The sequence below is a fragment of the Puma concolor genome, chromosome B2, assembly GCF_028749965.1.
Source record: "Puma concolor isolate L17-30 chromosome B2, mPumCon1.1.hap2, whole genome shotgun sequence".
NCBI lineage: Eukaryota > Metazoa > Chordata > Mammalia > Carnivora > Felidae > Puma > Puma concolor.
This window is the reverse complement of record NC_141671.1, coordinates 48,383,398-48,393,414: the sequence shown is the minus strand read 5'-3', so window position 1 is coordinate 48,393,414 and position 10,017 is coordinate 48,383,398. Positions and strand designations below refer to the sequence as shown.

General features: G+C 38.8%; 1 pseudogene; it reads right to left on the bottom strand.

Moving 5' to 3' along the window:
• Window positions 1-427: 427 nt before the first annotated feature.
• LOC112862449 (serine/threonine-protein kinase Chk1 pseudogene) lies at window positions 428-2,002 on the bottom strand (annotated as a pseudogene).
• Between the last annotated feature and the right edge of the window lie 8,015 nt (window positions 2,003-10,017).

Sequence of the window (10,017 nt, the reverse complement as noted above, 5' to 3'; positions counted from 1 at the left end):
TAACTATAATGGAAAAAATGTACTTACTTGCAATTTTAATTAGCAGTTATAATTCAAAACAGGTTTATTTATATACTGTGTCAGGCCCTTGCAAAAACAAGTACAAATCTTGAAGATACATTTTTTGAAGTTGGCTTCACATAATAGACTGATATATCTACTTTCCAAAAGTCATAAAAATTGCTTTTCTTACTAATCTACCCATACAATTAAATCAACATGGAGGAAACATGTATTTTCTGTATGAAACCAAAATGATGGTTGATATTTTTTTCATTACATTTTTCATTACATTGGTATAAAAGCTGGTAAGCTCATGTATTCCCCAGAGCTTGGTTTCCATCACATGGGTCTTCAGATACCAAACACAAAATGAAGAAACATCTAATGAATTCTATCCATCGCTCCCCAAAAGCTTTACTTACAATGAAGATATAGGTATTGTTTAGATGAAGAACATACAAAACGAATTGGAAAATGTTTGGCTAGAAGGAAGACAACTCTTCAGAGACTACTGTTTGCAGTTTGCAGAACAAGATAATTTTCTCTAGGAAGAATGTTGTCAATACAGCAGCACTATATTCACCAGGAATCCAATGGATCTCTCATGTGTCAGGAAACCAGGCCTTCTGGCTGCTCACAACATCATTCAGCTTACCTTTACTCTTCAGGAAGTGTCTCTTGAATGCTAATCCATCACCCTTAGAAAGCTGAAAGTCAACCAAGGACTTCTCAACCATTTGTACCAAATTCACTTTGAAAATCAGTTTATTGTTTCTCCTATCAGTTGATATAGTAACCTGACTCATACAACTCTTTTTCTACTGATAGTCTAACTTCTCACAAGTTTCTTTCAGGTATTGATAAGGTTTGGCTACATCCAGTTTGGTAAAAAATCATGTCATTCTTTTAACCAAGTGATTCCAAGGGTTCTGGGGGGATCCTGGGGTGCCAAGTAACTATTTAGAAGCATACGATCAGAACATGTGGATGGGGAAAAACTGATCTCTTGTACCAGTTTATCAATATCATGAAGGGCCAGTGTCCCATAAGAAAAGACCTGTCCATGATTCTTGCTGGGAGCTACAGTACTTCATATTTTCTTCACTAGAAGCACTGCTTACCACAGAGAGTCCAAACTGGATTGAATGTGTTTAGAAAATCCACTAGGAGACTTATGTACATCATCTGAAGTGACTCAGGGCCTTTTTACCCATTTCTTGAGTGGTTTGTTGTACCATCTATCTTTTTTGATGTCTGGGGTAGTAATTCTTACTGATGGATTCTCAACTAGGACTTTATGCAGCCAAGCTGGATAAACAGAATCAATTTTTTCCAAGAGTTGAGGTATGTATTTTTCTTTCTTTCCAATCAGACTATTCCTGACAACCATCACTGGCCTGGTCCCATGGCAACATTGCCATAAGTACTGTTCCATAGGACCAAACATCAATGAGTTCTGCATGAAATCCTTTTCTCTTTAGAAGTTCTGGAGCAATGTAAGGTAAACACATCTTGTTCAATAAACACTCATGATCATTGTGCCAAAACACTGTTGCCAAGCCAAAGTTAGAGATTTTGAGGTAATCCCTTTCATCCAAAAGGATATTTTCTGGCTTAATATCCCTGTGAGTTATCCCAATACCATGCAAATAAACCACCCTGCCATGATTTCATGGAAGAACCTCTGAGCATCTTCTTCAGGCATGCCGATGTCTGGCTCTATGCTGTCAAAAAGTTCTCCACCACTACAGTACTCCAATAATAGATACTGAATATTGCCTGTGACAGTAGAATTTCACTACACTCTCATAATTTAACATGCTATTGATACAGATCGTTTTCTTAACATTTTCTAGACAGTCTATGACATGCTTCATGTCTACAATCCTGACTGCAACTACTCCTTTAATTCTTCTCTTCACAGCAAGTTGAACTTTTCCATAGACACCTTCTCCCAAGTCTGCACCAAGCCCCAGTCTTACACAAAGGGCACTTCCATTACTTCATGGTGGACCATGCAGGCCATTCTTTGCCCGCCACCACAAGAATTCCAAATCTGGAATGTATATTCTAAGGTCAACAGAAAGGCAAAGTTAAGCTAAACTCCTCCACATTTTTCAAAAGTTTCTACTAGAGATATTAATGGATTATACCCATAATATGCATCAATTTTTATAGGATTTTTTTAATATCTCCAAAAGTTAATAATCGGTAATGAGATCTCTCCGCCCTAGAGTTCAATCAGCACTATGGGGAAAAGCAGTCATGCTAGCAGCAATTTAAGGACTTGCTAGAAAAATAGAGGATATTTGCATAAGGAAAACCAAGAAAACCTGCCCGAGAAAAGCAGGAAGATGTAAAGGTTTGTAAACACACATGAAAACTGGATTTTGTTAAGAAGACATTTCAGATTGACCTATAAGTGGGGTGATATATGCCATCAGGATTTTTAATTTTGGGAGAAAATATCCTCAGGGCTTGATCTCATTACATGAAGGAAAACAGGAGAGACAAAAAGCCCTTGTGATTTAGCTCAATGCAACATACACCGCAAGTTGTCCTTACAGAAAGATACCAATACAGAACAGCATATTTCATCTTTTGGTCTTCAATACCTAAGAGTTACAACTAATATCTATTACTACTCTGAACAATCAGAACCTATTTATCACTTTAATGACTGACGTTTATCAGTTATTTTATTGATCCAGGCAGCCTTTCACAGTAGGAGTTATTCCTGTTACACAGATGACTCATGCAAGAATTGACACTTTCATGTAATTTTCCAAATGAATGTATACCAACAAATTCAGGTTGCATAATTATAAAACATTTCCAAAAATAAATCCTGCACTGGTGAAGTGGTTTTGACAGAGAAGGTCATGTTTCATTATGGAGGGAAGTTTAGAAAGTAAATTTGGGAATGGGACAAAGAAATACTGTGTGAGAATGAAGGAACAAAAGTGACAGGCATCCCCTGTGAGTCTCCTACACACTCTAGCTAGACTTTTCTCCTGTAAAAACAACTATTAACTTTGTCTCTAAAAATACAAACTCCTTGCTATGCACTGTTAACATCTTCCACAAATAAAACATGGAAAATTCAAGTGTTTCAAAGTGTAGGCTAATGAAGCATGATAATCTTGGAATGGGTATCAATGGCTTGCTAAACCTTATCTAAGATGTACTGTTTTATAAGTCACTAAAAAGAAAACAAAACAAAAAGAAAACAACAATGAAATGCTATCAATGCCAGAACCATACTGGTTTAGAAATAGTTAAATGCTAAAAAAATAAAATGTGTCCAAATATTAAATACAATGAACTCTGTACTTTCTGACTCAAAATTTCCATTTATTTATAGCAGCTATTTATATTTACAATATTTTATTTTCCTTAAAAGCAAATCAACCTAAGACAATGATAGTTCAGTCTTCACCCTGCACTGCTTCCCTCTCTTTCAACCACTCCAGAAATAGGAGCCAAGCTTTCTGTTCCATACTTTTCCAGTGCAATTTTTCTTTGAGTTCCAGTTGTAAATTCATTAGGCCTAAGTAAGTAGACTGGATCCACTTCTTGCTTCTGAAACTTACATTTAAAGAGCACCAACTATATGTCTTTCTCATAAAAAGACAAACAACTATATTCAACTATGCAAGTCTTCCATATTTGCCCTTGGGATTTAAATGTAGTTCTAGAAAATTACATAGCTGCACATACAAGTACTACTGTAAATTCTAAAATGTATTCCAAGCAATTTCAACTTAAATTTTTTTTGACAATACTCTTTTTATGGTCTTGTTCTTCACCATGCAAATATAAATATTTAATGACTTTAGGAGAATTACTAGTAACCAAAATAAACAACATTAAGAAGTTGTTTTGTTTTTTGAATTTTGTAATTTTTCAAATAAACAATAAAATTGAAGAATTTCACAGAAAATGCCTGTATACACACCACCTAGATTTTATCATTGACATTTTACTACATGTTTTATCATTTATCCATCCACTTAGCCATCTTTCTACCCATGCATTACTCCAAGTTACTTTTGATGAATTTCAAAGTATTTTGCAGATTTTTGAGGATTTTTACAAACATATATGTGTAACTCAAACAATTATTAACATATAGAAATGTATTATCATTCCAGAAATTTCCTCATGTCTCCATTAAGTCCCCCTACTTCTACCCCAGAAGTAGTCACTCTTCTAAATTTTTGTTCATTATAATTTTTCTCTTTTATTTCATATAAATGAAATCATGCAATATGCACTCATTTACAGAAGAATTCTTTTAACACCACAATGCTTTTTGAGTTAAAGTTATATTATTGTATTAACGGAGTTTATAAATATTATTTCTCTAAGTAGCATTCCAACTTATGACTATACCTGGAATATTTCACATTTTTTGGCTACTATGAACAAAGCTGCTATGAACATTCCCATACACCCCTTTTTGTCATCATATATTTTCAGTTATCTTGGATAAATATATAAAATTATAACTGATGAGTCACAGGATTGATGTAGGATTTTTATAAATAACTGCCAGATCTTCTTTCAAAATGGTTGTATTCCACTAAGAATGTGAGAATCAGTTTCTCCACAATCTCACCAATGTTTGATGCTAATATTTTTTTTTTATTTTACCATTATTGTATGTAATAGTTTCTTATTGTGGTTTTAATTTTCATTTTCTTGATGGTTAATGAAATTAAGTACTTTCTCATGTCCTGACCAGATACATATATTACACACACACATACGCACGCGCGCGCGCACACACACACACACACATCTTATTTGGGAAATGTCTGTTCAAATTTTTGCCTGTTTTTAAAGTTGGGATGTTTGGGGCGTCTTGTGGCAATACTGGGAAATGTTGGCAGTCAAACTTTCAGAAGACCGAGTTCGCTGATGGGTCATTTTTAGGTAACTATATACTTCCTTAATAATCATCCTATAGATTCAATACAGGGAAGATGGCGGCTTAGGAGGACGCTGGGCTCACCGCCTGTCCTGCTGATCACTTAGATTCCACCTACACCTGCCTAAATAACCCAGAAAACCACCAGAGGATTAGCAGAACGGAGTCGCCGGAGCCAAGCGCAGACCAGAGGCCCACGGAAGAGGGTAGGAAGGGCGGCGAGGCGGTGCGCGCTCCATGGACTGGCGGGAGGGAGCCGGGGCGGAGGGGCGGCTCGCCGGCCAAGCAGAGCCCCCGAGTCTGGCTTGCAAAAAGCGGAGGGGCCTGACGGACTGTGTTCCGACAGCAAGCGCGACTTAGCGTCTGGGAGGCCATAAGTTAACAGCTCTGCTCACAAAGCGGGAAGGCTGGAGGACAAAGGGAAGGAGAGCTGCTGAGCCCCCTGACGACAGAGCTCAGTTTGGTGGGGAACAAAGGCGCTCGCCAGCGCCATCTCCCCCGCCCATCCCCCAGCCAAAATCCCAAAGAGAACCAGTTCCTGCCAGGGAACTTGCTCACTCCGCGCAAACACCCAACTCTGCGCTTCTGCGGAGCCAAACCTCCGGCAGCGGATCTGACTCCCTCCTGCTGCCACAGGGCCCCTCCTGAAGTGGATCACCTAAGGAGAAGCAAGCTAAGCCTGCCCCTCCTGCCCCTGTGCACCTTGCCTACCCACCCCAGCTAAGACGCCAGATCCCCAGCATCACAAGCCTGGCAGTGTGCAAGTAGCCCAGACAGGCCACCCCACCCCACAGTGAATCCCGCCCCTAGGAGAGGGGAACAGAAGGCACACACCAGTCTGACTGTGGCCCCAGCGGTGGGCTGGGGGCAGACATCAGGTCTGACTGCGGCTCCGCCCACCAACTCCAGTTATACACCACAGCACAGGAGAAGTGCCCTGCAGGTCCTCACCACGCCAGGGACTATCCAAAATGACCAAGCGGAAGAATTCCCCTCAGAAGAATCTCCAGGAAATAACAACAGCTAATGAGCTGATCAAAAAGGATTAAATAATATAACAGAAAGTGAATTTAGAATAATAGTCATAAAATTAATCGCTGGGCTTGAAAACAGTATAGCTGACAGCAGAGAATCTCTTGCTACAGAGATCAAGGGACTAAGGAACAGTCACGAGGAGCTGAAAAACGCTTTAAACGAAATGCATAACAAAATGGAAACCACCACGGCTCGGATTGAAGAGGCAGAGGAGAGAATAGGTGAACTAGAAGATAAAGTGATGGAAAAAGAGGAAGCTGAGAAAAAGAGGATAAAAAAAATCCAGGAATATGAGGGGAAAATTAGAGAACTAAGTGATACACTAAAAAGAAATAATATACGCATAATTGGTATCCCAGAGGAGGAAGAGAGAGGGAAAGGTGCTGAAGGGGTACTTGAAGAAATAATAGCTGAGAACTTCCCTGAACTGAGGAAGGAAAAAGGCATTGAAATCCAAGAGGCACAGAGAACTCCCTTCAGACGGAACTTGAATCGATCTTCTGCACGACATAGCATAGTGAAACTGGCAAAATACAAGGATAAAGAGAAAATTCTGAAAGCAGCAAGGGGTAAACGTGCCCTCACATATAAAGGGAGACCTATAAGACTCGTGACTGATCTCTCTTTTGAAACTTGGCAGGCCAGAAAGAATTGGCACGAGATTTTCAGTGTGCTAGACAGAAAAAATATGCAGCCGAGAATCCTTTATCCAGCAAGTCTGTCATTTAGAATAGAAGGAGAGATAAAGGTCTTCCCAAACAAACAAAAACTGAAGGAATTTGTCACCACTAAACCAGCCCTACAAGACATCCTAAGGGGGACCCTGTGAGACAAAGTACCAGAGACATCACTACCAGCATAAAACATACAGACATCACAATGACTCTAAACCCATATCTTTCTATAATAACACTGAATGTAAATGGATTAAATGCGCCAACCAAAAGACATAGGGTATCAGAATGGATAAAAAAACAAGACCCATCTATTTGCTGTCTACAAGAGACTCATTTTAGACCTGAGGACACCTTTAGATTGAGAGTGAGGGGATGGAGAACTATTTATCATGCGACTGGAAGCCAAAAGAAAGCTGGAGTAGCCATCCTTATATCAGACAAACTAGACTTTAAATTAAAGGCTGTAACAAGAGATGAAGAAGGACATTATATAATAGTGACAGGGTCTATCCATCAGGAAGAGCTAACAATTATAAATGTCTATGCGCCAAATACCAGAGCGCCCAAATATATAAAACAATTACTCATAAACATAAGCAACCTTATTGAGAAGAATGTGGTAATTGCAGGGGACTTTAACACCCCACTTACAGAAATGGATAGATCATCTAGACACACGGTCAATAAAGAAACAAGGGCCCTGAATGAGACATTGGATCAGATGGACTTGACAGATATATTTAGAACTCTGCATCCCAAAGCAACACAATATACTTTCTTCTCGAGTGCACATGGAACATTCTCCAAGATAGATCATATACTGGGTCACAAAACAGCCCTTCATAAGTTTACAAGAATTGAAATCATACCATGCATACTTTCAGACCACAATGCTATGAAGCTTGAAATCAACCACAGAAAAAAGTCTGGAAAACCTCCAAAAGCGTGGAGGTTAAAGAACACCCTACTAACGAATGAGTGGGTCAACCAGGCAATTAGAGAAGAAATTTAAAAATATATGGAAACAAATGAAAATGAAAATACAACAATCCAAACGCTTTGGGACGCAGCGAAGGCAGTCCTGAGAGGAAAATACATTGCAATCCAGGCCTATCTCAAGAAACAAGAAAAATCCCAAATACAAAATCTAACAGCACACCTAAAGGAAATAGAAGCAGAACAGCAAAGGCAGCCTAAACCCAGCAGAAGAAGAGAAATAATAAAGATCAGAGCAGAAATAAACAATATAGAATCTAAAAAAACTGTAGAGCAGATCAATGAAACCAAGAGTTGGTTTTTTGAAAAAATAAACAAAATTGACAAACCTCTAGCCAGGCTTCTCAAAAAGAAAAGGGAGATGACCCAAATAGATAAAATCATGAATGAAAATGGAATTATTACAACCAATCCCTCAGAGATACAAACAATTATCAGGGAATACTATGAAAAATTATATGCCAACAAATTGGACAACCTGGAAGAAATGGACAAATTCCTGAATACCCACACTCTTCCAAAACTCAATCAGGAGGAAATAGAAAGCTTGAACAGACCCATAACCAGCGAAGAAATTGAATCGGTTATCAAAAATCTCCCAACAAATAAGAGTCCAGGACCAGATGGCTTCCCAGGGGAGTTCTACCAGACGTTTAAAGCAGAGATAATACCTATCCTTCTCAAGCTATTCCAAGAAATAGAAAGGGAAGGAAAACTTCCAGACTCATTCTATGAAGCCAGTATTACTTTGATTCCCAAACCAGACAGAGACCCAGTAAAAAAAGAGAACTACAGGCCAATATCCCTGATGAATATGGATGCAAAAATTCTCAATAAGATACTAGCAAATCGAATTCAACGGCATATAAAAAGAATGATTCACCATGATCAAGTGGGATTCATTCCTGGGATGCAGGGCTGGTTCAACATTCGCAAATCAATCAACGTGATACATCACATTAACAAAAAAAAAGAGAAGAACCATATGATCCTGTCAATCGATGCAGAAAAGGCCTTTGATAAAATCCAGCACCCTTTCTTAATAAAAACTCTTGAGAAAGTCGGGATAGAAGGAACATACTTAAAGATCATAAAAGCCATTTATGAAAAGCCCACAGCTAACATCATCCTCAACGGGGAAAAACTGAGAGCTTTTTCCCTGAGATCAGGAACACGACAGGGATGCCCACTCTCACCGCTGTTGTTTAACATAGTGCTGGAAGTTCTAGCATCAGCAATCAGACAACAAAAGGAAATCAAAGGCGTCAAAATTGGCAAAGATGAATCAAGCTTTCGCTCTTTGCAGATGACATGATATTATACATGGAAAATCCGATAGACTCCACCAAAAGTCTGCTAGAACTGATACATGAATTCAGCAAAGTTGCAGGATACAAAATCAATGTACAGAAATCAGTTGCATTCTTATACACTAACAATGAAGCAACAGAAAGACAAATAAAGAAACTGATCCCATTCACAATTGCACCAAGAAGCATAAAATACCTAGGGATAAATCTAACCAAAGATGTAAAGGATCTGTATGCTGAAAACTATAGAAAGCTTATGAAGGTAATTGAAGAAGATTTAAAGAAATGGAAAGACATTCCCTGCTCATGGATTGGAAGAATAAATATTATCAAAATGTCAATACTACCCAAAGCTATCTACACATTCAATGCAATCCCAATCAAAATGGCACCAGCATTCTTCTCGAAACTAGAACAAGCAATCCTAAAATTCATATGGAACCACAAAAGGCCCCGAATAGCCAAAGTAATTTTGAAGAAGAAGACCAAAGCAGGAGGCATCACAATCCCGGACTTTAGCCTCTACTACAAAGCTGTCATCATCAAGACAGCATGGTATTGGCACAAAAACAGACACATAGACCAATGGAATAGAATAGAAACCCCAGAACTAGACCCACAAACGTATGGCAAACTCATCTTTGACAAAGCAGGAAAGAACATCCAATGGAAAAAAGACAGTCTCTTTAACAAATGGTGCTGGGAGAACTGGACAGCAACATGCAGAAGGTTGAAACTAGACCACTTTCTCACACCATTCACAAAAATAAACTCCAAATGGATAAAGGACCTGAAGGTGAGACAGGAAACCATCAAAACCTTAGAGGAGAAAGCAGGAAAAGACCTCTCTGACCTCAGCCGTAGCAATCTCTTACTTGACACATCCCCAAAGGCAAGGGAATTAAAAGCAAAAGTGAATTCCTGGGACCTTATGAAGATAAAAAGCTTCTGCACAGCAAAGGAAACAACCAACAAAACTAAAAGGCAACCAACGGAATGGGAAAAGATCTTTGCAAATGACATATCGGACAAAGGGCTAGTATCCAAAATCTATAAAGAGCTC